This window comes from Cydia fagiglandana, chromosome 12, assembly GCF_963556715.1.
Source record: "Cydia fagiglandana chromosome 12, ilCydFagi1.1, whole genome shotgun sequence".
Lineage (NCBI taxonomy): Eukaryota > Metazoa > Arthropoda > Insecta > Lepidoptera > Tortricidae > Cydia > Cydia fagiglandana.
In genome coordinates this window covers 7,229,184-7,254,400 of record NC_085943.1, presented here as the reverse complement: position 1 = coordinate 7,254,400, position 25,217 = coordinate 7,229,184, and the positions used below count along the sequence as shown (strand labels likewise).

General features: G+C 36.5%; 1 protein-coding gene across 7 annotated transcripts in view; it reads right to left on the bottom strand.

The window, feature by feature from the left end:
• LOC134669515 (endophilin-A) overlaps nt 1-25,217 on the bottom strand; it is a 124,805-nt gene that overhangs the window by 64,432 nt on the left and 35,156 nt on the right. Inside the window, exon 1 of one of the 7 annotated variants that reach the window (XM_063527105.1) lies at nt 12,116-12,271. The exons of the other annotated variants lie outside the window; for them this stretch is intronic. The gene's annotated coding sequence lies outside the window, so the exon portion shown is untranslated. Of the gene's footprint in view, nt 1-12,115; nt 12,272-25,217 lie in introns of those variants that run through there. 7 annotated transcript variants of the gene reach the window in all.

Sequence of the window (25,217 nt, the reverse complement as noted above, 5' to 3'; positions counted from 1 at the left end):
GACCGTGTAATATTAACTCTACAAACTTTAATTCAATATTGGCTATACTGCTTAACGAGAAATCAATATCTAGACAAGCACATTGTCTACATTTCTAACTTTTTACATGTATACTAAGTTGATAGATAATATCGTAATTTTGCAATATCAGCTACTCTAATTCTGTATTTACATAATAATTCCTGTTTTTACGTTCACCAGAAAGCAGCTGTTCCAGATTTCTAAAAACCGAATATTGTGAATAAATTAAAGTGTTATTGAATATGTTAAAGTTTTTTGTAACTTTAATTTTATATTTAGATAGTTATTTAGCAAAAATTGAAAATTTAAATATGGCCGAACGCTCCACCTAAAATTTTCTAACTTTTTACATGAATGTTATTTAACATGCTTACAATAACATATCAAAAAAGAAAAAACTTTAATGTTATCAAAACCCATTTTTGTTCCACCGCTGGTCTATCCGGGAGTTTAGTAATATAGCGAGGCAGATAAGCCAAAGAGTATATAAGTATTATGTTTCTCTTAGGATTTGCTTTATGTTTGAATATTTAGTATTTGTATATTTTCGTTTACTACCCAAGCCTAGTAGAAGGTACATTTATTTGCCGATTCATAAAAACGTTAATAGCTTTTGATGGTGTTATAAAAGATTATATCGTAGACTAAACACACATTGAGTAAACTTCAACTTACTAGACCCCGCCGAGAGACAGACAAATGGACGGACTACGACAAAGGTTTATTAATAGGGTGTCACGCTAAAAACGTATATATTAGGGTGGTCCACAAATGTATGAAAAAAAAAATTGTTTTATTTTTTCAGGCTCCACCAGTGTTTTCTTATTCGACTATGAACGAAACTTATATGTACCAAAATGGAGCCTTCTAGGACAACGTTTAGAGGTTGCTATGATTTGGAAGTAGTAAAATTCACTGAAAAGCGTAGTACCCGCAACGGCCAATTTCAATAGTACCTAATCTTAACGAGGTTTACCCTAATTACCCTGTTTCGTTATTTGTTTCATTTCTTATTAATACTTGCGTAAGTGAAAGAAGTATTTTTTGTTGTGCTTACTTGCGTTATGATATATTAAGTATCTGGTATAAGTTTATGATAAATCGATATGCGTAATTAATTGCATGGACCGTTTGAGAACTAGTGAAATATGGCATCGACTAGTAGTTCCGTATCAACTAGGGCTAAAACACCAGCAATATTGGTCTAACCTAGGCACATGCAGGCAGGCGAAGGAAGCCCTCCCGACACTCAACCCCAATCTGTCGCGGAGGCTTCGACAGCTGAAGAGACCACAGCTCCGGCTTTTAGCTGGGGCAATAACTGGACACGCCTCATTTAACAAACACCTATTAACCCTACGTGTTACAGATAGCCCCTCTGCAGAGCATGCATGGAGGCAGAGGAGACAGCCGCCCACGTCATTCTCGAATGCCCGGGGGTGGCAAAATACCGGGCACAACACCTCGGCTCACCGGGGTCTCTCCCAGAAGTCGTCGGCAACATTAAGGGTCTGCTAGGCTTCTTGGTGGAGTTGGGTTGGCAGGAATAGTGCCGCCATCCCATCACGCAAAATAGGCGCAATAATAGACGTCGAGTTGCGGAAAACAAGCCCGCGATAACCTATAACCTATCAACTAGGGCTACAGCGGCAGTGTGGTTAATTGGAAAACCAACAGAATCAATATCTCATGCGAGACCTCCGTCTAAAGGTGATGTGCTCAGAAGATTTCACTTTCATCATTTAGAAGAGAAGAAGTCCGTGAAACAAAGCATTAAAAATACGGTGAAATCTGTTCTAGCAATTTGGGCAAAAGCCAGGATTCCCACGCAAATAATTGACACTGCAGAAGGAACATTTAGAAAGCTCTGAGATGCATACAGCCTTTTAAAAAAATATATTAAAACTGATTTAGTCATGTCGTGTTAAAGAGGCGCTGTTTACATCTGATCTTTTAGAGCTTTTTAATATAGCTGCAAAAGACGCTTTAAACATAATGCAAAACGAAGAAGATAAGATATTTCTCACCATGCAACGAAAATATACAACAAGCTGTAGTATGGCTGGCACAGATGTAGCTTTAGCAATGGTCGAGAGAAATCTGAAGCATTTTTAGTAAAAGACCCGTCACACTGGCACACTGATCAAACTTATGTCGATATGCAGAAATTGCAGAAAAAGGTAGGTACAACAAATGAAAGTTGTAAATGACTGTGCAGAAAGAGGTATTGCTTTGATCCAAAAAATTAATTCAAGCATTACAAAAAACGAAGAACAGAAGCAATACCTTATCCGCGTCGTCGATCTGCATAGGAAGAAATACCCCGTAGCTTCAAAATCTAACATCCTCAAAATAAGTTCTGGTGATAAGGATCCGAGTGAAGTTAGTAAATAATTAATTAATATACTAGTATAGTTTAATGTTATTTCATGTTCTTTTTTTTCATGTTCATTTTCATATAAAAATGTCTAATTAAAGTGTGCTCCTTACAAAAATGTCTACTTTTTTCTGTACCTACATTCCAAAAAAGCGTCAAATCATAGCAACCCCTAAACATTACCCGATTTGTCTAAATTTTTATACAACGCCGTTTTAAGTCTAATCAAACGAAAAGAAGCTGGTGGAGAAAGGAATTTAAAAAAAAATTTTTTTTGGACCACCCTAGTATATATTTATTACAAATGTTTTCATTTGTAATAAATATATACTCTGTTTACAAGTGAAAACTTTGTATGATCATCATCGTTTGCCCTTACCAAATTCATTTGGGGTCGGCGCAGCATGTCATTTTCTCCCACACCTCTCTCTCGCCCGTCAACTCATCATTCACTCGCGTTCGTTTCATATCATCTCTCACACAGTCCATCCACCTTTTCCTCGGTTTTCCTTTCCCCTTACTGCCCTCCACATTCATTCGTAATACCTTTCTCGTCACATGACGACACCATAACCTTCTTGCAGTTCCAGCAACGCGTACTGCAGCACACCTAAAATCTCCTCTCATTCACGCTCTAAAATTTCTGAACACGCGTCTGTCATGGGCTCCTGAAAGTGATTTGTTTGCAAGTCGATGGGCAAGTGTATGTAAGTAGTATCTGTAGGTATTGCGAGGCGATGGATGGTAGTGGTATTTTATAAAACTGTTTTTTTAAAGTGTTGTGTACCGTAATAGCGTATAAGTTAACTCTAAATTGTACAATGATTTTGTTTATACTGTCAGACTGTATACATTTTGTTTGAATAAATAAAGTTAAACAAATAAATGACTTTCGTTATGTTATGTATGCAAATATGATTATGATAATCTCACATTCCCTCAAAGCATTTTATGTTAACATAGCCATAAAATATAGGTCGGTACAAAGCTTAAGGGAGTAAAATAATAGGCACTAAAAGTGAAACTATTTCTAATATATACAAAAGATATGAAAACGATGTGATAGAACGTCATATAAAGTAGCTAACTTGTTGCAGAATTGGAATTTTTATGACTTTAACGCTTGGATCGTGGGTTTTATTACCTATTTATATTTAAGGCTAAGTGCAAGTGCCTGAGTGCTGGTGGTATACATAATACATGTAGCTAAGACTAAAATTTGACATTTCTCTGTCGTGTTGAGTGCTGTACACCGAGCATTATTCATAAGGAAAGTGAAAAAGCTCAGGTACTTGTAATGCTTTGCACTCAGGCTTATCTTGAGGATATTGACGTACTATGTTGGTGTAAACGTACTATATGTATGCTGATGACATGTGTTGAAGGAGAGCTTCCAAAATTGCGAAATTGTTCCATATGTTTTTTTTTTGGAAGCCACTTATATAGTTTAATGAGCGAAAAGGTTTTTCATTTTCCAAACTTTGAAAACTTAATCTAATTTGAAATTTATCCAACTTTTTTGAAAACTTATATGAAGGAGATAGGGTAAGTTGGGTAACCATAACCAAACATTTTATTAGTAATCTTGAGGCCTTTCTTTAGTAACTTCAACGGTTCAAAACCTGATTTCTTGGCTTTCGCTCGATAGAAAAAAATCACGAACACGGAAACAACAAACGCACCTTTAAAATTTCTAACAATTTTGCATAAAAGCTAAAAATTGCTTCTAAAAATGCGCAATTTTATTTTTGATTGTAGTCATCGATTACTTTTTTGTAAAAACTTATAAACAAATTAAATAAATTTAAAAACATGATACCCGTGATCTCGCGGGCATGCACAGCCATCTCGCGTCCGCTAACGGCTAACGCTCAATGAGAATGAGAAAAGAACCTGAAGCCACAGGCCCTTAAATAGATACTAGATAGACAGATAAACTACTAGTTAGAAAATGACGGGTAGTATATCTACACCTCTACCTACAATATTGCGTCCACGGTCGTCACTGTCACTTACCAAAGTGTCTATGTCGGCGGCCGATCGTAAGGTCAGGCATATCGTGAATTTCCTAGGCATATCGTGAAACGTGAAAATCTTAGCGTAGCGGGGCTCCTATTTCTGGGCAGTTTACCCTTCGGGCATATGAAGCAACATCTAAGGAACCTATCCTACCTATATAGGTTTAAAGATCTTTATTTCTCATAAGAATACATAATATTCACTTACACGAGAATTTCTTACTTTTTTTTCATGCAAAATACATATTTTTCGGTGAGCGCACACTTAACTTATAACCACTTAATACTATTATATATTGGTTTAATGTGACTATCGTCAAAACATTACACAGGAATATTACGATCTGCCTAATCTTACGATCGGCTGCCGACATCTACACGAAATCTAGAATCCTACACCAAGTCAGACGACGCAACGGAGCCATGCACGCTGTTATGTCGACGTCCAAAATGTTTAATTTGTCGTTGATTTTTATTTGTTTCCTGGTTTTGTAGTTTCACAGTGCCTTGATTTTTACTGTAATGCTGTGTCAGTTATTTGAGTAATAAATAAATAAAATATAAAATGAAAATTCCTATTTTTGCACCTTACAAACATTGAGTGCTAATTTGCTATTGAATTGTTGTGGTTCACACATACAGTCAGTAGCAGAAGTTGCTAAGCGGGCGAGGTGTTCAAAATTACCTTGACATGCTCTTATTCTCTTAACAATAAAGTCGCGTCATGATCATTGAGAACACCTGGCCCGCTTAGCAACTTCTGCTGCTGACTGTACACATTCACATGGAGGCGGAAAGGTCAGAGAGCGCGATGTTGAACTTAATGCAAAGTAAACAGTACCAGCGGTTAACTTCATAAAAGCAAAAAGCTGTCTAATTATACTCCCGTGAAGAGTTATTTATTTATTAAAGTATCTTTTTAAGGATGTATTTGTATAATTATCTGATAACTATACGTGAGTAACATTAATTAGAAGGTTATGGGCCATTTAGACTGCGGGGTAATTTAAACTAATCGAAATATGTTCCATGTTTTACATTATTAACTAGACTTGAGATCTTTTTCGCTATTCACTTACCTAAAAACAATGTAGATGAAAATAAAGCATAAAATAATAATAAAAGTATTTAACAAGCGTGTTTTTTTTTTATTATAAAGGGGAGATGTTAGGAGACAGAAACTCCAACCACATAGGCACAACAGCTCTACCGGCGGGCTTTTAACTCGGTCCCTTATTGTAATGAAACCGAATAATCTACAGTCTACACGGGTTGGGTAACCAGATGATTGAAGCAAGTTGTTGATTGCCATCAGAACTCATTTAATTATCAATAATATGATAGTTTATTAGAATTAAAGGGGTTAGGAACGTTAGGAAACAAGAACCCCAACCCCATAGATACAATAGCTGTAGCTGTAGGTACTCGGCGGGCCCTCAGCTCGCTTCCTTGTTGTAATTAAACCGAATAATCTACAGTCAACAAGAGTTGAGTAACCAGATGCTTGAAGCAACTTGTTGATTGCTAATAGAACTCATTTAATTATCAATAATATTGTAGTTTATTAGAATTAAAGGGGTTATGAACGTTAGGAAATAAGAACCCCAACCCCATAGATACAATAGCTGTAGGTACTCGGCGGGCCCTCAACCAAGGCCTGTTCACTTCCTAAGAAAGTTATGTCCCCAAATAATTGCGCATGTGTGCGCCTGAAGCTTCTATGTATGCGTTGGCCTCCGGGAAAAAGTTGCGAGTAATAAAAATAAAAACATTTTTCTACAGCAACATTGCTCCCAACTCTGATTTAAATTATCACGAATTTTATACATAATTAATCATAAAACGGGACTTAAAACTTAATTACACGCGATTAAGTTTTATAATGAATATTTGCTTCCAACTGTCTTTATCAATATTCATAAAATATATGGAGGGTAGGTACGTCTACCCACCATAATAAAAAAATATATTTGTCAATGACTCTGTCCAACTGCTGTGGTTCAAGTTCATAACGAATTTTATTTATTAAATCTTTAAATAATAAATACAACGTAGCGGTGTTGGAAATTATATTCTCAACTATGGCAACACCGAATGTCATTCTGTCCTGATGTCCTCTTTCCTTGATGGCTATCTCTATGGCCGCTGTGTTTGCTATCCTCGTATTTTAAATTATATTCTAATTAATAGTTAATTAGTTATCGTGTGTCGTGTAACCCGCCTGACAAATATGAACGTATGGTATTCTGAGAAATACACATTGCTTCATCTGCAGAGACGTGAGTGTTTTATTTCCACGCCAACTCCTTACCGCCATTAACACGCCGTATTCCACTGCACAGGCCCCGATCTTTACTACAAGCGGTACAACCACTTAAGACTGTAAGTCTGTACCTACATAGATTACAGCAATGCACATAGAAAATGTGCTAAATGCGGAGCAACGGCTGTTGAAGCAGCCAGAGTGAAATTTATACAGCTTTAGTGGGTTCAGAAGGAACCGAGTCATAACGCATCTGGAAAGCGTATTAATTAACCGTGAAGAAATGTATGAATGAATACAAGTTACAAATCTGTGTAAAATGCCGTGTGTAAAGTGTAGTGTATCTGTGGGTAAAGTGTAACAGGTAGGCATGCCTAATGTTATTTTATTTGTATAATACTGAAAACTTTGTGAATGCGCTTTATTAATGTCTATTTTTATTAAGTTGTCAGGGTTTAATTTTCAGTGTATATTTCTATATGTAAAACATAATACAATGTTATAAACATAAATATGCCTTTTATTTAAATCAATAGATAATACCACAAACAAGGGGTAATATTTGCATCTTTCATATATTTCGTGATATGAAGATAACAAATATGTTTATCAACATAATTACTATATACCTATAATACCAATACCCACCAGGCTAAACCGGTTGTCAACTTTAGTTCCATTGGTACACATCGAGGGCGCCAGTAGTATAAACGTATAAACGGTTGGGGACATTTTTTTGTATGGAGTTACCGTTCTTCTCCTAGTGAGTATTATATTCTTTGCCCTCAACCCGCTTCCTTGTTGTAATTAAACCGAATAATCTACAGTCAACAAGAGTTGAGTAATCAGATGATTGAAGCAACTTGTTGATTGCCATCAGAGCTTAATTAATTATATATAAAATAGTATTTTTCTGATAATTACGCTAATGAATAAAGACTCAATTTATTTATAATGACGCCATAACGGCACTACTTTGAAAAAATTACGTATCTCACACTGCTACTCAAAGTTGAAAGGCAGTAAGGCTGTATGCATCCCATACATACGTACTATACGTAGTTACATTTTTCTTTTGATTGACAAACAAGATACGAGTGTTTTCAAAGTAGTGCCGATATGTAATTTGTTTATGTGCAAAACATGATATTTAGTAAAATAAGTTGTAGCTACGAATACAAAACAAATTAAGTATAACACATAATATGCATAAAGTCAGGTATATATTTATTCGTATGGCATTCACTATGAGTCGTTCCACAGTTTTATTTACAAATTAATGTCTGGGGGCCCGATTCGGATTTTGAAATAGACATCTATTAGATATCTTTTAGACATCACCAAGATAGTTACGATAACGATATGTTTAAGATCTAACCTGTCAAATTTGACATTTGCGCGATTCTGGAGATACTCTTGATCGATTTTCACAGGATATGACTTAGAGATCCAATTCACATCTAATAGATATCTTACTCTATCTAACGTAAAAGTGACATTGGTTGCCCGAATTGCGCTGCAAAAGAGAACTATAGTTGATATCTAAACTATAACGTAATATCTATAATGGATCTAGTACGTGTCGTCTCTTGTGAATATCTTGAAGTTCGAAAACGGCAGTAGGTTCTTCATCCATTGGGCTGCGTTATCACTAATAGACTGGTCATATTTTTCATAAAATCGATTTCGACTGGCAAAGCATATTACTTTTTGGCAACCGGGTTTTTTAACCTAATTAGACCCTGCTAAATCCGAATTTGCCGGTTGCTCGATCGAAATCTTGACCGGAAGTGTGATATTTGACATTAAAGGTCCCTTTTTTTCGTTTTTCGCAAATAACTCTTAAACGGTGGCACATAGCAAAAAAATTTCTATTACATAAGTATTCTGCATAAAATTGCCTACAAGAAAGATTCAGTACAATTTTTCGCTAGGATCAATATTCAAAGACATTTTAACGCGGGAAATTTAATTATAATCACTTCTAAGGTCCCGTTTTTTAGGTTTTCGTAAATAACTCATAAACGGTGGCCAATATCAAAAAATGTTGTTAGACGTTAATAATCTACACAAAATTTTGAACAAAAAAGATTCAGTACACTTTTCGCAGGGATCAATATTTAAAAAGATAATAAAGAGGGAAAGTTAATTATAATAAATTCTAAGGTTCCTTGTTTTTATTTTTTCGTTAATAATTTGAAAAGTTTGACTCATAGCAAAAAAAAATCTTATACATAAATAATAAACGTAAAATTTCCTACAAGAAACATGCAGAACACTTTTCGCTAGGATCAATATTAAAAAAGACAAAGCAGCGGGTAAGTTAATTATAATCAATTCTAAAGTCCCTTTTTAGTTTTTTGTAAATAACTCGTAAACGGTGTCCCATAGCGAAATAGGTTTTTAAGAATAAATTATCTACATAAAATTTCCTCCAAAAACCATCTAGAACACTTTTCTCTAGGATCAATATTTCAAGCGATATTAAAGGAAGAAAATTAATTACAATCAGTTCACAGGTCACTTTTTTTTAGTTTTTCGTAAATAACTCGTAAACGGTGGCCCGTTGCAAAACAATATTCTACATAAATATTAAAGATAAAATTGTCCACAAAAAAGGTTCTGTACACTTTTTCGCTACGATCAATATTTAAAGAGATATTAAAATTATAATCAATTTCCATGTCCCTATTTTTAGGTTTTCGCAAATGACTCGTAAAATAAGGCTCATAGCAAAATAAGTTCTTAATGTTCTTGTAAATAAATAATCGATATAAAATTTTCTACGAAAAACATATGGAACACTTTTCTCTTTTTAGGGTTCCGTACCTCAAAATGAATAAAAACCGGCCAAGCGCGAGTCGGACTCGCGTTGCAAGGGTTCCGTACATTACCCAATTTTTAACAGTGTATTTTATACATGTGAAACGCGAGTGAATTGCCTTTAAAAAACCTGTAGGGATCGGTTCAAAAACTAAGTAATGTCCGACTCGCGCTTGACTCCATAATTCTAATAGGTTTTCCTGTCATCTATAGATTCTATTCTGTATATTTTTTCAAAATTTTAGACCCAGTAGTTTCGGAGATAAAGCCCCCTTCCCCAAAATAAAACATTAAAATACAAAAAAATACCATCCCCTCCTTTATCTCCGAAACTACTGGCTCTAAATTTTGAAAATAAAATAAAATAGTTCTTTACCTATATAGACGTAAACCTAAAAATAGGGACCTGGAAATTGATTATAATTAACTTACCCCCTTTAATACCTCTTTAAATATTGATCGTAGCGAAAAACTGTACAGAACCTTTTTTGTGGACAATTTTATGTTTAATATTTATGTAGAACATTGTTTTGCAACGGGCCACCGTTTACGAGTTATTTACGAAAAACTAAAAAAAAGTGACCAGTGAACTGATTGTAATTAACTTTCTTCCTTTAATATCGCTTGAAATATTGATCCTAGAGAAAAGTGTTCCAGATGTTTTTTGGGGGAAATTTTATGTAGATAATTTTTTCTTAAAAACCTATTTCGCTATGGGACACCGTTTACGAGTTATTTACAAAAAACTAAAAAGGGACTTTAAAATTGATTATAATTAACTTACCCGCTGCTTTGTCTTTTTAAATATTGATCCTAGCGAAAAGTGTTCTGCATGTTTCTTGTAGGAAATTTTACGTTTATTATGTATGTATAAGATTTTTTTTGCTATGAGTCATACTTTTCAAATTATTAACGAAAAAATAAAAACAAGGAACCTTAGAATTTATTATAATTAACTTTCCCTCTTTATTATCTTTTTAAATATTGATCCCTGCGAAAAGTGTACTGAATCTTTTTTGTTCAAAATTTTGTGTAGATTATTAACGTCTAACACCATTTTTTGATATTGGCCACCGTTTATGAGTTATTTACGAAAACCTAAAAAACGGGACCTTAGAAGTGATTATAATTAAATTTCCCGCGTTAAAATGTCTTTGAATATTGATCCTAGCGAAAAATTGTACTGAATCTTTCTTGTAGGCAATTTTATGCATATTACTTATGTAGTAGAACATTTTTTGCTATGCGCCACCGTTTAAGAGTTATTTACGAAAAACGAAAAAAAGGGACCTTTAATGTCAAATATCTCACTTCCGGTCAAGATTTCGATCGAGCAACCGGCAAATTCGGATTCAGCGGGGTCTAATTAGGTTAAAAAACCCGGTTGCCGAAAAGTAATATGATTTGCCAGTCGCATCAAGAAGGAGAGCGATTTTGAATTTTTTTGTCTAGTCTATAAACGCTATTAAGTCCAGAGGGTCACCAGGAGTTTCGGGTTGGGGCACTCGTGAATTATATGGTTGATAGATTGTATAGGCGCTCCGCAATAACATCCCGGTGAGTTTTTCCACACACACCGAAACATGAAATCGCCAGATCGACCGTGCCCTGTGCGAAGTCTATTAAGCTGGCACATTTCCCGTCTTGCGACCGACTGTCGTATTCGAACTTCAATATATTCACAAGAGACGACATGTACTAGATCCATTCTAGATACGTAATAGTTTAGATATCAACTAGTTCTCTTTTGCAGCGCAATTCGGGCAACCAATGTCACTTTTACATTAGATAGAATAAGATATCTATTAGATGTGAATTGGATCTCTAAGTCATATCCTGTGGAAATCGTTCAAGAGTATCCCCAGAATCGCGCAAATGTCAAATTTGACAGGTTAGATCTTAAACATATCGTTATCGTATCTTGGTGATGGCTAAAAGATATCTAATAGATGTCTATTTCAAAATCGTAATCGGGCTCTAAGTCCAGAGGGTCACCAGGGTTTCGTTTTGGGCACTCGTGAATTATATGGTGGATAGATTGTATAGGCGCTCCGCAATCACATTCCGGTGAGTTTTTCCACACACACCGAAACATAAAATCGCCAGATCGACCGTGCCCTGTGCGAAGTCTATTAAGCTGGCACGTCCCGTCTTGCGGCCGAGAAGCCTTTGGGCCTTTCGGTGGGATGGTATTCGCTGAACGTCATAAGAAATTACTAGACATTCTTACGTCACACAAGGCAATCTTAACAATACTTAAAAGCCTAGAACAAGCCTAGGACTTAGGGGACCTAAGTAAGGTCTAAGAGTTATCCTTGTATTCCAAGTATTCTGTGTGCAGCAGGCACACATTGTCGTATAAATAGAATTGACATTTCAGGCATTATTAAACTCTGTGGGCGGTATAATACGGTTACTGTATTTTCCAATGTCGTCCAAGTTTCGCAATATCATCCTTAATGAAAAAAAGGTATAACAATAGAACGTCTTGAATTAAATACTCGCTAATACCCGTGTTGGGTACTAGCGCGCGAACACATAACGACATTAAAATGCTGCAACAGCAAAATGTCAATCGTATAAGGCTTCATTTAAACATCGATTACGTAATACCTTTAGATCCTTCGACTCGTTCTACGTCCTTTTAACAACAAAGTCACAACACTGACGGGGGGTATTGTAATGTCAGTTTTATGCGGGGTTAGAGCGGCGTAGCGGCCGTAGGTCGGCTCTCGTAGCGCGGGTCGACTGAGGCGCTCGTAGCGGCTACGGCGTAGCATGCGCGCGCAGCCTCGCCCCTTCACACATGGACCCAATACTAATCCACGGTCAAAATCACAATTAATATCGAATTGGGATCTTCTAAAAATAATCTAGATAGTCATCTTATTGATTATTGGTAGAATGAAGTAAGTATTTATTAGAAAATAGAGACAGTTGAAATAAACGTGAATGAGAATAATTATTGACTAGTAGGATGTCCTATAGGCGGAATAAACTTACCAAGATACTATGTAGGAGGCATTAAACAGTTTTGCTAAAATCACACAATACCAAATGTTCTTTGTTTAGGACACATACGAATGAAACGTAAACGAAACATTTTTCGTTGTAATATGACGTAACACTCAAGATATTAAAATGGAACAAGAAAAACAAATGTTTCCTTGGCAAACGTAACATAAATGGAAATTGAGGTAATATTTTAAAAGCTAAAAACAGTAAGAAAACATTTTCATCGCACTTGTTATAAAATATTCATTTTCTCCACAAATATACTCTGTATCTTTAGATACTTAAATAAAAGTAAACAATTTGTACATTTTCGGGTAGTTAGTAGTTATAAATATATGTATAGGTAAGATAGTTTCGTAGCAACCTATGCTTCAGATGCCCGAAGGGCAAACTGCCCAGAAATAGGAGCCCCGCGACGGGGCTCCGTCGACTCAGGGAACCAGTTAAAGATTTTCACGTTTCACGATATGCCTAGGAATTTCACGATATGCCTGATCTTACGATCGGCCGCCGACATATACAGGGCAAAACATCTCGGATCCCCGAGACCTCCCCGCCGAGGTCCTACTCAACATCTAAGGTTTGATATGATTCCTTGAGGGATTGGGCTGGCACCTGGCAGGACTTGTCTACCCCCACCCCCGTCACGCAAAATAGGCGCTAGTCATCTAGTTGAGAAAAAATCGCCCGTGCTACAATACAATCTTACCAAAGCCTTAAAATGCGTAGACGACTTGCTATGGTAAAATATTTCTTTAAACTGATACGAGGCACATTGTCTAATCCTTCCTTATTACAATTTGTATCGCTTAAAGTACCACTCTCTGATCAGATCAGATCGGGGAAATCCTGAAGAAAGGCCAGGTCAAGAGCACCCTAAACCGGCGAGCGTGTATGAGGAATGTTATGAATGTGAAGGAAGCGAAAGAGGTATGTCAGGATCGTAGCAAGTGGAAATCCGTGGTCTCTGCCTACCCCTCCAGGAAATAGGCGTGATTATTGTATGTATGTAAAGTACCACGACACATTAGAGGTTCCCTCCGTCCATGCCAACGGCCGCTATTCCTGGTCCCGCACGCCACGATAAATCTGAGCAACTCTCCTCTGTATGTGGCCTTGAACCACATCAACAATATTCTGCTATTTGACCCAACACTGGACTTGTTCTCGCATTCGGAGTCGAGATTTCTGGCCACAGCCGCTCGCTATTTGGAGTCAATTAACACTCCTACCACAATACAGTATTAGATTACTTTACTTGTGCATGTCATGTTAGGCCTAATATGTGACGTCTCACGAGTAAAGGTACCTTATGGCGGTTGGCGCTTACGCTATTATTAACGCCGCTCCAATATTATTGCGGCCTCATGCGACGTAAGCGCCAGTCCCCATGAGGTACCTTTTACCGTGGAACGCCACATATGTGTATCAAAATTAATGTATATTAAAATTTAAATTCACCTACATATACATTGAAATGTATACGTGTTTATCTTATAATTTAACTAATAGTACATTACTACAGAGGCCGGGACGAAAGGGGTTGCCGGCCGAAGACATATAGACTATAGGATAGGTCTGAGCGCGGGCAACCCCATTTCCCGCCGAGGTATGTATAGTGCTTTTCTCAAACATGCAATGAAATAAATAAAATAAAAAATCCACGAAACCCAAGTTTTATTTATAGAAAAAACTAAAAGTAAACAACACCCAAAATATAACCAACACGTACCTATATCATTATCACGCGTATGTTTTACACGAGTCGTGTATTTTTACTACCCGTATATTTTCATGTATCTTTGATTTTTTCGCCTTGTATCCGTTTGACTGTCGTTTTCGTTACATAAGTTTACATAGTCTTTCATGTTGATATCATGTTTCACATGTACATCGTTGCTTTATGCATGGAGTAAATAAGTATAATTTCCACAGTATTGACGAATTTGTAGTTACATTCATTTAAAATATGCCACAAAACTGTTTATAATAAACTGTAAGCCATTTTTCTTAGTTTCTCAAATAATAAAATTGCCATAAGCAACCATATACATACTTCGTCTTTGACTTGGCGGCAGAGGCAGCAAGTTATTTAAAATCAATTCTGCTTACGCTGCCAATTCCAACACCTACGATTACAATTCATATTAATTTCATTATTTCGTCGGAACTCATATTAAAGTCAAAAAATCAACAACGCACCATAAATCCAATAAAACAGAATGAATATTTTTCAACTTTACCTCCATAAGAATTTAAAAAATATAACTACGCGTGTTTGAGTAAGTAGACCTTTTTACCGCTAAAGTTTAGATGAAATATTTTAAATGTTTTTATTTGTGTAGTTAAATTTATAATTTAAAATTATAAAATTATAGAAAGTATTATTTAAGTTCATGTTGATTTCATACAATAAAAACTGCAAATTATAGCAAACATTGTTTTTTTATATATAGGCGTTAGGCAGAGTGTCATTACGAACCATAAAGCAAATACTTACTGCCTCTAGTTTTTTTTAATGGATGAATGCCACGATGCTGTGTCACAAATATCTGTGAAATGAAAATTAAAAAAGAGGACTTTGCCGGCCTAGGCCTGCAAGATGTGTATGAAATTCCATTAACGACCTTTTGTCCTAGCCGCACCTGAAACTTCATACTTCGCAGCCTATTATAAGGAACATAACATCAATATTTCATTGCATGTTTGAGAAAATGCTATTTATGTAATTACCTATAACTTTCATGGTTGGCAATCTGCTGTAAATGTAAGTTGGTTAAATAAATAAACAATACGAGGTGCACTCCGGCCCGATCCGATTATTGGTAATCGCACACAATGCCAAAATCGCACATAACGCGGTAATCGCAGTGGCTCCACACCGGTTCCACCGCAAACTTCCTCTGTGTTAAATTGATCCATTTTTCCTCTCGACACCCGGAACTTTTTAATTCCCAACTTTTGTATGATACAGGGCTAGAACTTCGACACGACGCCTATTTGATATTAACTGAATAATGCGAATTCTAAAGTGGTCAGTTCAAGTTCTTAAACTTGAACTGAGGCTGAAATAAAATATTTTTATGAAAATAGCCTGACGACAAAAGTAATTTCTGGGTTAATAATAGCGTAAGCGCCAAACACCATAAGGTACCTTTACCCGTGGGATGTCACATGTTTTTACTATTTCATATCTAGTGAATCTCTAGGTAATTCATTTCCCGAATTGCGCCATTAAGTCTAGTAATATAATTTGAATTCCCTTAATCAGAGGCACCTTTATTTTTTAATATGTAATATATGTATTGTGAAATGCGTTACATAACATGCCGTATTTCAGTATATTTATAAGTAAAGATCTCTTCTTTCTAATAATTTAATATTAAATGCTCCGTCAATGCCTTTTTATGTTAAATTTAATTCCACATAATGAGGCCGCGAGATGGAAAAAACGCGAATTATAAGGTATCGAAGGACGCGCTATGTGGGGCAAGAAGCCCCGTGAAATTTTGCGACTCGATGACAATAGCTGTGGATTAGAGGCAAAACAATTTTTCGCTCCAGCTATTCTATATACAGCTAAGGGGTCCGTATAATTTCTAAAATCGTAAATTACTAGGAAACTCCTGAAGAAGGTAAATTACTCTGTCTAGTAATGTAATGTAGGTAGTACAGGTACGTAGATATTAAGGATACACCACTAATCACCTTGTTTTGTGTGTCGGCAGATTTTTATTTTACTGTATGTTTAAATACCCTCCATGTTATTATTTAGTTCTTTCGCTAATTTCATGCAAAATAAATGTATTTGTGTAGTTTTAAGTTCTCATATAAGTGAATTGTCAAATTCTTAATGAGAATAAAGAATCTTAAACCTAAAATATGTTTCAAAGAACACTAAAGTTTTACATCATTGAAATTAAAAGTTAAGACCTAAAATAATTTGTGAAACGTTAATTATATAGTCGTTCCACGGCAAAAGGTACATGATGTTGGCTGGCGCTTACATCGCATAGCGCCGCAATGATATCGGAGCGGCGTTAATAATACCGTAAGCGCCAACCGCCTTAAGGTACCTTTACCCGTGGGACGTCACATATTATGATCATGTTATTGTAGATACATTTTTAATTGAAAAACGTCTTTTGAAAAGCGTAAAAACATTTTGGTCCTGCTTCTTGTTACCTGAAATTATACTGTAATTTCAAAGATCTCTTAAATTATTACTCGGCGAAAAGTGTAGATTTTAATAAACCTAAATTAAGGGCTTCAACTACCAAAGCCGCCTACGCAGTCGCCCACGTCTTGCCCACGTCACGGATCTCTTTTACGAAAGAAAACTACCTCACAGACTTTTTGCAGGTAAGTACCTATAACAATTTTATGTCTGTACCTATAGGTATTACAGTCTGACGACCTTATTCTTTTTAACCTCTTATAGAAATGTCAGAATTACCGATAGGGGATCAACGGTTTAAATATTAGATTTTACAAACATTTATGAAAACGGCATTAGTCATTATCTACATTACAACCCCATGTGGATACAAGTGAAAACTTACAAGGCCTAGCTAAGTATTATTACGGCCAGATTCCAACTTTAGGATTTTAGGATACGTCAAATATATCGGCTAGATACGTATGGGTTGTATATGTCCGTGTCAAATGTGACGTTCCTTCAAACAAAAACGTCACTTTTGACACTGACATAACTATCTATCTGACGTATCTAGCCGTAATATCTTAAAATTCGAATCGGGCATCAGTCAGTCAACTAGGGTCGAGTGCGTAAAAAGAGAAAGATATTATATCCTAAATAATTAAGTAAGTATTCAAAATAGTTTTGATTCAGACTCCATGGAGGTGTTACGCAAAGCAAAATGATGACCATATGTCAAAAAGAACTCCGGTATTCTGTTAACTAATAAGCGCCACTTGGTCAACACCGACATTGGCAAATTCACCCTGTGCAAAATTGCAGGGAGTAAGCCAGAAAAAAAAAAAAAAAAATCCATCCCACTAACCCGGGGTTAAGCGGTTAAACTGTTAACCCAGTATCAAATTTTAATGGTAACCATGGTAACTGCAGGTAACCAGTTAACCATAGTAACAAGTGGCCCTACAGTAGAGTGCGTAAAATGAGTATATTCAAAATTGTTTCGATCCAGAACGCAGAGGTGTTACGCAAAGCAAAATGACGACCGTGTGTGAAAAAAAACCCTGGTAATTAGTTTGATGATATGGTGACCACAACAACCTTATTATGGCGGTGATGGCCACACTTAATATGTCACCTTATGTCCGTGTACCTTACCTGCAACAAAGGATTACATTATGAATTTATGATTAATACACTGGCCTGATACAATTAGGATTACAATAATACTAAATATCTTGAAAATCAATGACGTGCCTACACTGTATTTTAAAAATCAGAAAATATAAAGTCAACATGTTGATATTTAAACGTCCAGTCGACTGTATTTGTAACAATTTGTTCAGTGAAGTTAACAAAAATCAATAAATGTAAATTATAAATTAGTCATAATTATAAATTTACACGTTCACTGCGGGGATGCGGCCAAAAAACCCCAAGCCCAACCCATTATAGTACCTATTTTGCACTAATTGCCGAAGGGAAGGTTTTCAAGCGATAATAGGGGCATGCATGACAGAATTATTAACAACGACTTTATACATATAAGTCAGTGGTTACAGCCAAGTTTTTAAATATTGACACGGACATAGTTTATTGTATGGGCAACATGAGAGGTCATGTATACATATTTTTGACACTTTGTACGCGTCGATATTTAATGCTTTGATTGTACAGTACCTATAGCCTCCTACTACCTAGTACCTCGCGTGATAGGATAAAGATCATTCACATGCGGCACTCATCCATAGTTAACTACCCAAGGCTGAGAAAACTATTGTCTTAGAAATAAGACGCCTAAAGTAGATATCTAATGAGTAAGTAGTGTTTATTTGATAATTAAAAACTGTGTTTGTACATCAAAAACACGAATCGATCGGGGCAATGCATTGTGCTTGCATCATTTAGGTACGTGCGTATTCATTGTTTGATGATGGCATTAATATTTCAATTAAGAGATTTGCTAAACATTACGTTTTTGTCATATATCTATATGACTATAAGTATCTATACAAAACAGATAACAGTTGTCTATACGCCCACCTAATTATCAAGGCATGCCTTTATTTGAGCTGATTTGGCGCGTGATACTACAGTTTCTTATCAGAATGTTTATACGAACTAGATCATAGAAATATGTATTGAACACAAATTAAACCCTCGGCGCGATTCGGCAAATGAATTAGACATTTACTAGATATGAAATAGTAACGATGTGTGACGTTCCACAGAAAAAGGTACCCTATGGCGGTTGGCGGTTACGCTATTATTATTAACGACGCGCCAATATTATTACGGCCATAAGACAAGGTACCTTTTGCCGTGGAACGTCACATATCTTTACTATTTCATATCTAGTGAATCTCTAATTCATTTCCCGAATCGCGCCGTCTCGCGTTTTGTAATACACATATTTATTGATACTAACGTGTCTACCGTGATAAAATTTCATTATTTTACAATTTATTACGTTATTTACGTTTCAACTGGACGGCTGTTTCAAATGTAATTTGTTTCAAATGAATAAGCCATGAAACCGGCGCGGTGAGAAGGTATTTAAGGCAGGTAAGGATTAAGGGCTAAGTAAGGGAGGTAACGATTTTATAGCGCGAGTCTGGGGAGTCGGGCATCAAATATTAATTTAGTTTTGTAATTAAGGAATGCAAATCGGTTATTTTTTGTATGGAAATAACCGCGGTTTCGGTTAAAAACCGATTATTTCCATACAAAAAATAACCGATTTGCATTCCCTATTTGTAATTAGAAGACTCAAAGAGGATAGAAAATAGGATATAAAATTACCAACCAAATTAACTAAAAAAATATAAACCACGTGTTCTTTCTCCTTTCACTTCTACAAAATAAATATCATATAGGTTAAATAAAAATAATCCAAATAAGTATAGAAAATTAAAATCATTTCAACACGATCAAATATTTTTTGCCGACCGCGCTTTGAGGAATTACCGGGGTTGGTACCGCAATGTCGGTTATATGTGACGTTATCTATGAAAAGGGACCTTATTGTCAATGGCGCTTACGCCATTACTAACGATGCTCCGATATAAATACAATGCCGAGCGAGGCTGTGCGGCGTAAGCGCCATCGACAATAAGGTCCCTTTTCTAGATAATGCCCCATATTATACGTTAGGAAACCTTCAAAAGGGTCAGTTTGCGCGTCTGGTTACTGGTTAGTAGAAGTAAGAGTAAGAGTTTTTAAACCTGACTGATTTGAGACGAATCTAACTACACCTTAAGGGGCCCACTGATTAACAGTCCGCCGGATGGTATCTGCCTGTCAGTTGTTCGGAACTGTCAACTTTTTGTTCTAACTGATAGACCGATTCCGTCCGGCGGACTGTTAATCAGGGCCCCTTTACAGTTTCAAATCCTTTAAGTCTATGCATCCCAAAGAAATGGACATACATATCGAAAAACGCCTATCAACCCAATCAACGGGATAGAAATTAGGAACAACGGCCAAGATCAATGAAAGATACCATCAACCATCAATACAGCGTGAAGGACGCGTGTGGCGCGAAGCTGACAATTCAGTGATGACCGTCCGTTCATTCAAATGGGTGGCTCGGATCGAAGAGGGTGCGCGCGCATCCCCCCGCCTGCTAAAACTGTTCACAAAACATTTTATATATTGAAGTTGCTAGTATAACTTGACCTTTAGAGCCGCCATACACGGACTGCTCGAGCAGTAACCCAGTGATCAACATACACGGACTGCTTTTGCAGCTTGACCGCATGATGAAACTTCACCGCGCAGCCAACCGCCCGAAGGAGTTGCAACTGCTTGAGCGGTTCGTGTATTGCGAATGACGATTTTGTATTGAAACTGCAGATCACCCAACGGCGACCGCTTGAAGCTGTTGGCACTGACTGCTCAAAGCAGCCCGTGTATGGCGGCCCTTAGAGGTAAATAATACTGCGAACAGTTACAAACATATGAGCGTCTCGCCGTCATACTGAATTGATTTGGGACAGCACATATATGGTGACTTCGCCTGCAATCTTAAAGAAATAAAAACAGTTTATATTTTTCTGTGACTTCTATTTGTCGTATATACTTCATCTCTAGATCCACTGAATGGAACACAGGTATATTTTTATATCCTTGCTAAGAAGCGATGCGCTAATCGTTGTGAACAGCGCTGAGTATAAGAGGCTTATATGGCTATATTTTACGATTATTAAAATAATAAAAAAAAAAGATTATTAAGGGGTAATAATATAGTAATCATACAAGATTTCGTGAAACACATACTGAACTGACTAATTAAAAAGACCAACACTGAAATCGCAAATAAAAAAAAAACGCGATTTAAAAAAAAATCTAAACCTGATATAGATTAGGTTATCATATTATAATAAATTCATCAGGCCAAAACAATACGCTTTTTTTTAAATTTCAAACTCATAATAAAGTTCAATAACCGTAATTACATGACCTACATATTCTGCTTACGGAGTGTTGCTGGTCATATAAAAAGTCACCTTATTCAGGTCGTTGGAAACTGGAACATGATTAAAACTCCTCCAAAACTCGATAGACACTTATGTTATTCGATTCCCCTTAATTTTTAGAAGCTTATGAAAATACTTTGGATGTAAATGTGATGTAAATTGGACTAAAATTGTTACTTCCTGTCGTTTCGTTAAAAATGCATATTATTAATTCTAAGCGTTTTGTATAATTTTAAGGTAAGGCTTTCACAAGTTTTATTAAAATTTTACTTCGTTTTGACACTTCCAAACTTGATAAACGTCTTGAATTAGCATAAGTTTGATCAAACGTATAACTTATTTACCAGCGTAATAATTTGTTTCAACGAAGACTCCGAGTGCATTATGATCTGTTTGCTTGCATTGTTTCGGACTACGAAGAACTACGGTATAAGGTTTTTAAAAATGGAGTGTAGTGTAGTGTATACGTAACATGTGCATGTGTACGGGTATTTAACACCTTGCATTTGTCCCCTACAGCTCAGTTTCTAAAATAAAAATCTGGACATATAAGGAAAAATCATGTACGTGTGAACGGCAAACTGACCCCTCCGAAAGTGAGTCAATGTGTCAGGGGCGCGTCGATCTTATGCACTAAGAGCGATGTCACACTGGGGCTATACGAGCGAGTGGGTAACTTGCAGGGTGGTTTACTTACTTTACACGATGGTCGATGAGAAGTTAGTGGGTGGTGGTCAAACATATTACTGTATGATTTGTATGACGTACGTGACTGCAACGCTACAAGGTTAACTGCAGCATGGTTATAGGTTCAGGTGCATGCAACTGATTTGTTAGTAGGCGAGTCAAAATTAAAGATTTAAACGTAAAATTATTCAATGTTAATGTCTCACAACAGTTTAAATTAAAGATTCATCATCATATATTTAAGAGAATGACTCTTGTAAGGCCTGATTCGAAACAAATTTGACAAATTCAGAGTGATTTTTCTTGGATATTTTCTAGCTTACTTTATATATACACTACGACATTATAATTATCAGAATCACAAAATTATTATACCAAAAAAATTTTTTTTTATCAATTCTAAGATGATCAAAAAAATCAAATAAACGCCGCCGTCTTTTTAATTAGGCGCCAAATTGCTGTCAAAAACTTGATAAGTATGGAAGAAACTTGCACATAACTAATTTCCAACATAACCTGTTACCTAATATTATACCAATACTGAAAGGTAATTTCATTGCAATATCCATGAAACAATGAGGATCTAGACATATCTTCAAATATCTGGCGTATCAGGAATTTCGTCGATGTGGTGTCAGTTACCGGGCATTGGTTACTTTTCGACAGAGAAATCGACACCAACATCACTAAAAGAAACGGTTCGCAGCTTTAGTTTAATAATGCGGATTTCCAATATTACTTTGATAATATTTGGAGATGATCCACGATGTTTATGAGGCAATCAGCATGCTTAAGCCAGTACCCTCGAAATCGGACCAAAAAACTTGATTCAACAAAGTCCCACAGTATTGACCTATTGAACGGTATGGAGTGGAGTGTCCAAGGAATTAGTTCGTTAAAACAACAAAAACTATATGCAATATAATATTTCAAAATAAACATTGTTCTTGATAGGACTCAAACTAAGAAACTGTCAAAAAACACTGTCGGATGTATGATGGAGGGCATACAACAAAACTAACGACAGGAGCGGGAAGAAATGGAAAATGATGAATTTACTTATAAATAACAATTTTTAAACAAATTTTCAATAAATTATGGAAAAACAAATCTTGATTCAGCTAGCTTCAGTACCATTAATAGGGTTTTCAATTTGGCAGATTGAATTCGAATCAGGCCTTAGGTGGAGCAATTTCCATGTTTGGCGGTCCTCTGCCTTCTCTTTGACAGCCTGATACGACACGACGTTGATCTTTTCCTTTATTTGATCGATGTACGCTCTCCTTGGTCTTCCCTTCCTCCTGTTTGCTTCAACTTTCCCTTCTATGATGTTTTTAACCGACTTCCAAATCCCAAAGGAGGAGGTTATCAATTCGGTTGTATGTTTTTTATTTTTATTTTTATTTTTTTTTATTTTTTATGTTTGTTACTCCATATCTCCGTCATTATTGGACCGATTTTGAAAATTCTTTTTTTGATTGTATGTATATGCATACAGATTGGTCCCGTTTTTGTCAAAATCCAGTTCTGATGATGGGATCCATGAGGAATCGAGGGAACTCCTCAAATCTTAAAGGCATACATATAGTGATTTTTGTGTTTTTATCAACAAATCAAGCATATACATTCAAAAACGTGACATTTGATGAAGTGGAACTGCTGATGATGATCAGAACGGAACTCTTCAACGACGCGACGCATAGTTCACCTTTGGCGATTTGTCCTCTTCGTTATGTTTGTTAAGCAAGTTAAGTTTTTAAGCCACATTTTTATCAAGCTTGAGTGCTCATGATAGGATCCACGAGAAATCGAGGGAACTCCTCAAATTTTAAAGGCATGCGTATAGAGATTTTTATATTTTCATCAGAAAATCAAGCATTTTCATTAAAAACTGTCGCATTTGATGAAGTGGAACTGCTGATGATGATCAGAACGGAACTCTTTAACGACGCATAGTTCACGTTTGGCGATTTGTCCTCTTAGTTATGCTTGTTAAGCAAGTTTAGTTTTTAAGCCACATTTCTGACAAGCTCGAGTTCTGATGATGGGATCCATAAGGAATCGAGGGAACTCCTCAAATCTTAAAGACATACGTATAGAATTTTCTGTGTTTTCATCATAAAATCAAGCATTTACATTAAAAACTGTCGCATTTGATGAAGTGGAACTGCTGATGATGATCAGAACAGAACTCTTCAACGACGCATAGTACACGTTTGGTGATTTCGAATTTCGATTTTGACTTGGACTCGTACCCGGATCCGGTTCGGACCCGGACCTGGACCTGGACTCGGACTCGGACTCGGACTCGGACCCGGACTCGGACCCGGACCCGGACTCGGACCCGGACTCGGACCCGGACTCGGACCCGGACCCGGACTCGGACCGGGACTCGGACCCGGACTCGGACTCAGAGACCCGGACCTTGACCCGGAAAACCCCTATGATACCTAAACTAAATAAACCGCTATGATTACCTACCATAAAATGTAGGTTTAAAGTATGATGATGTCAAACCCCTCCCGCTCAAACCCCCGTACACCGCACCGCATGCGCCGTTAAGTGGGTTCGGTTAGGTTTGAACTGCGATCCTCACAGAACCGAACAAAAGTAGGTTAGGTATGGCAGTGTTGGCATCAATCTGAACTAAATCAATCCGGATTGATCAATCGAATTGACGCGTCAATCCGAATTGATCAATCCGGATTGATCAATTCGAATTGATTCAATTCAGATTGACGCGTCAATCCGATTGAATCAATCGGAATTAACGCATCAATCCTCAATTCGGATTAAATCAATTCTCAATCTAGATTAACCATAGTCCCTAAGATTACTTTTCAAAGGTGTCCTTTTTTGGGACTTACTTACTGGACTTAAAGTCGATATCTGAGGTTCCCAGAGGTTCGAAAACATGTTCCTGATGTCAGTATTGACTGATGTCCCTTTTTGGGACATTTTTCGAAATTGGCCGATTACGTTCATATTCGTAATCGATGTCGACCATAGGTCCCGAAAGATGTCCCTTCCATTTCGGGACATTTTTTTAAATTATTCGTTGGCACTTTAAAACGATATCTGAGATTTCCAAAGGTTCACATGGTAGGTAACATGTTTCCGACGGCAATACAGACGTAGTATCCTTTTTTTTTTACATTTATGGGACATTTCTTAAAATTATCCGATTGCGCTCAAAATCGATATCTGAGGTGCCCAAAGGTTTCGAAACATGTTTCTGACGGCAATACCGAGAAATGACTTTTTACCTACGCTAAGGTTCCGAATCATGTTTCCCACGGTAATATTCCGAGATCCCTGTTTTGGGACATTTTGGGACATTTCTTGAAACCAACCGATTGCGTTCAAAATTTATATCTGA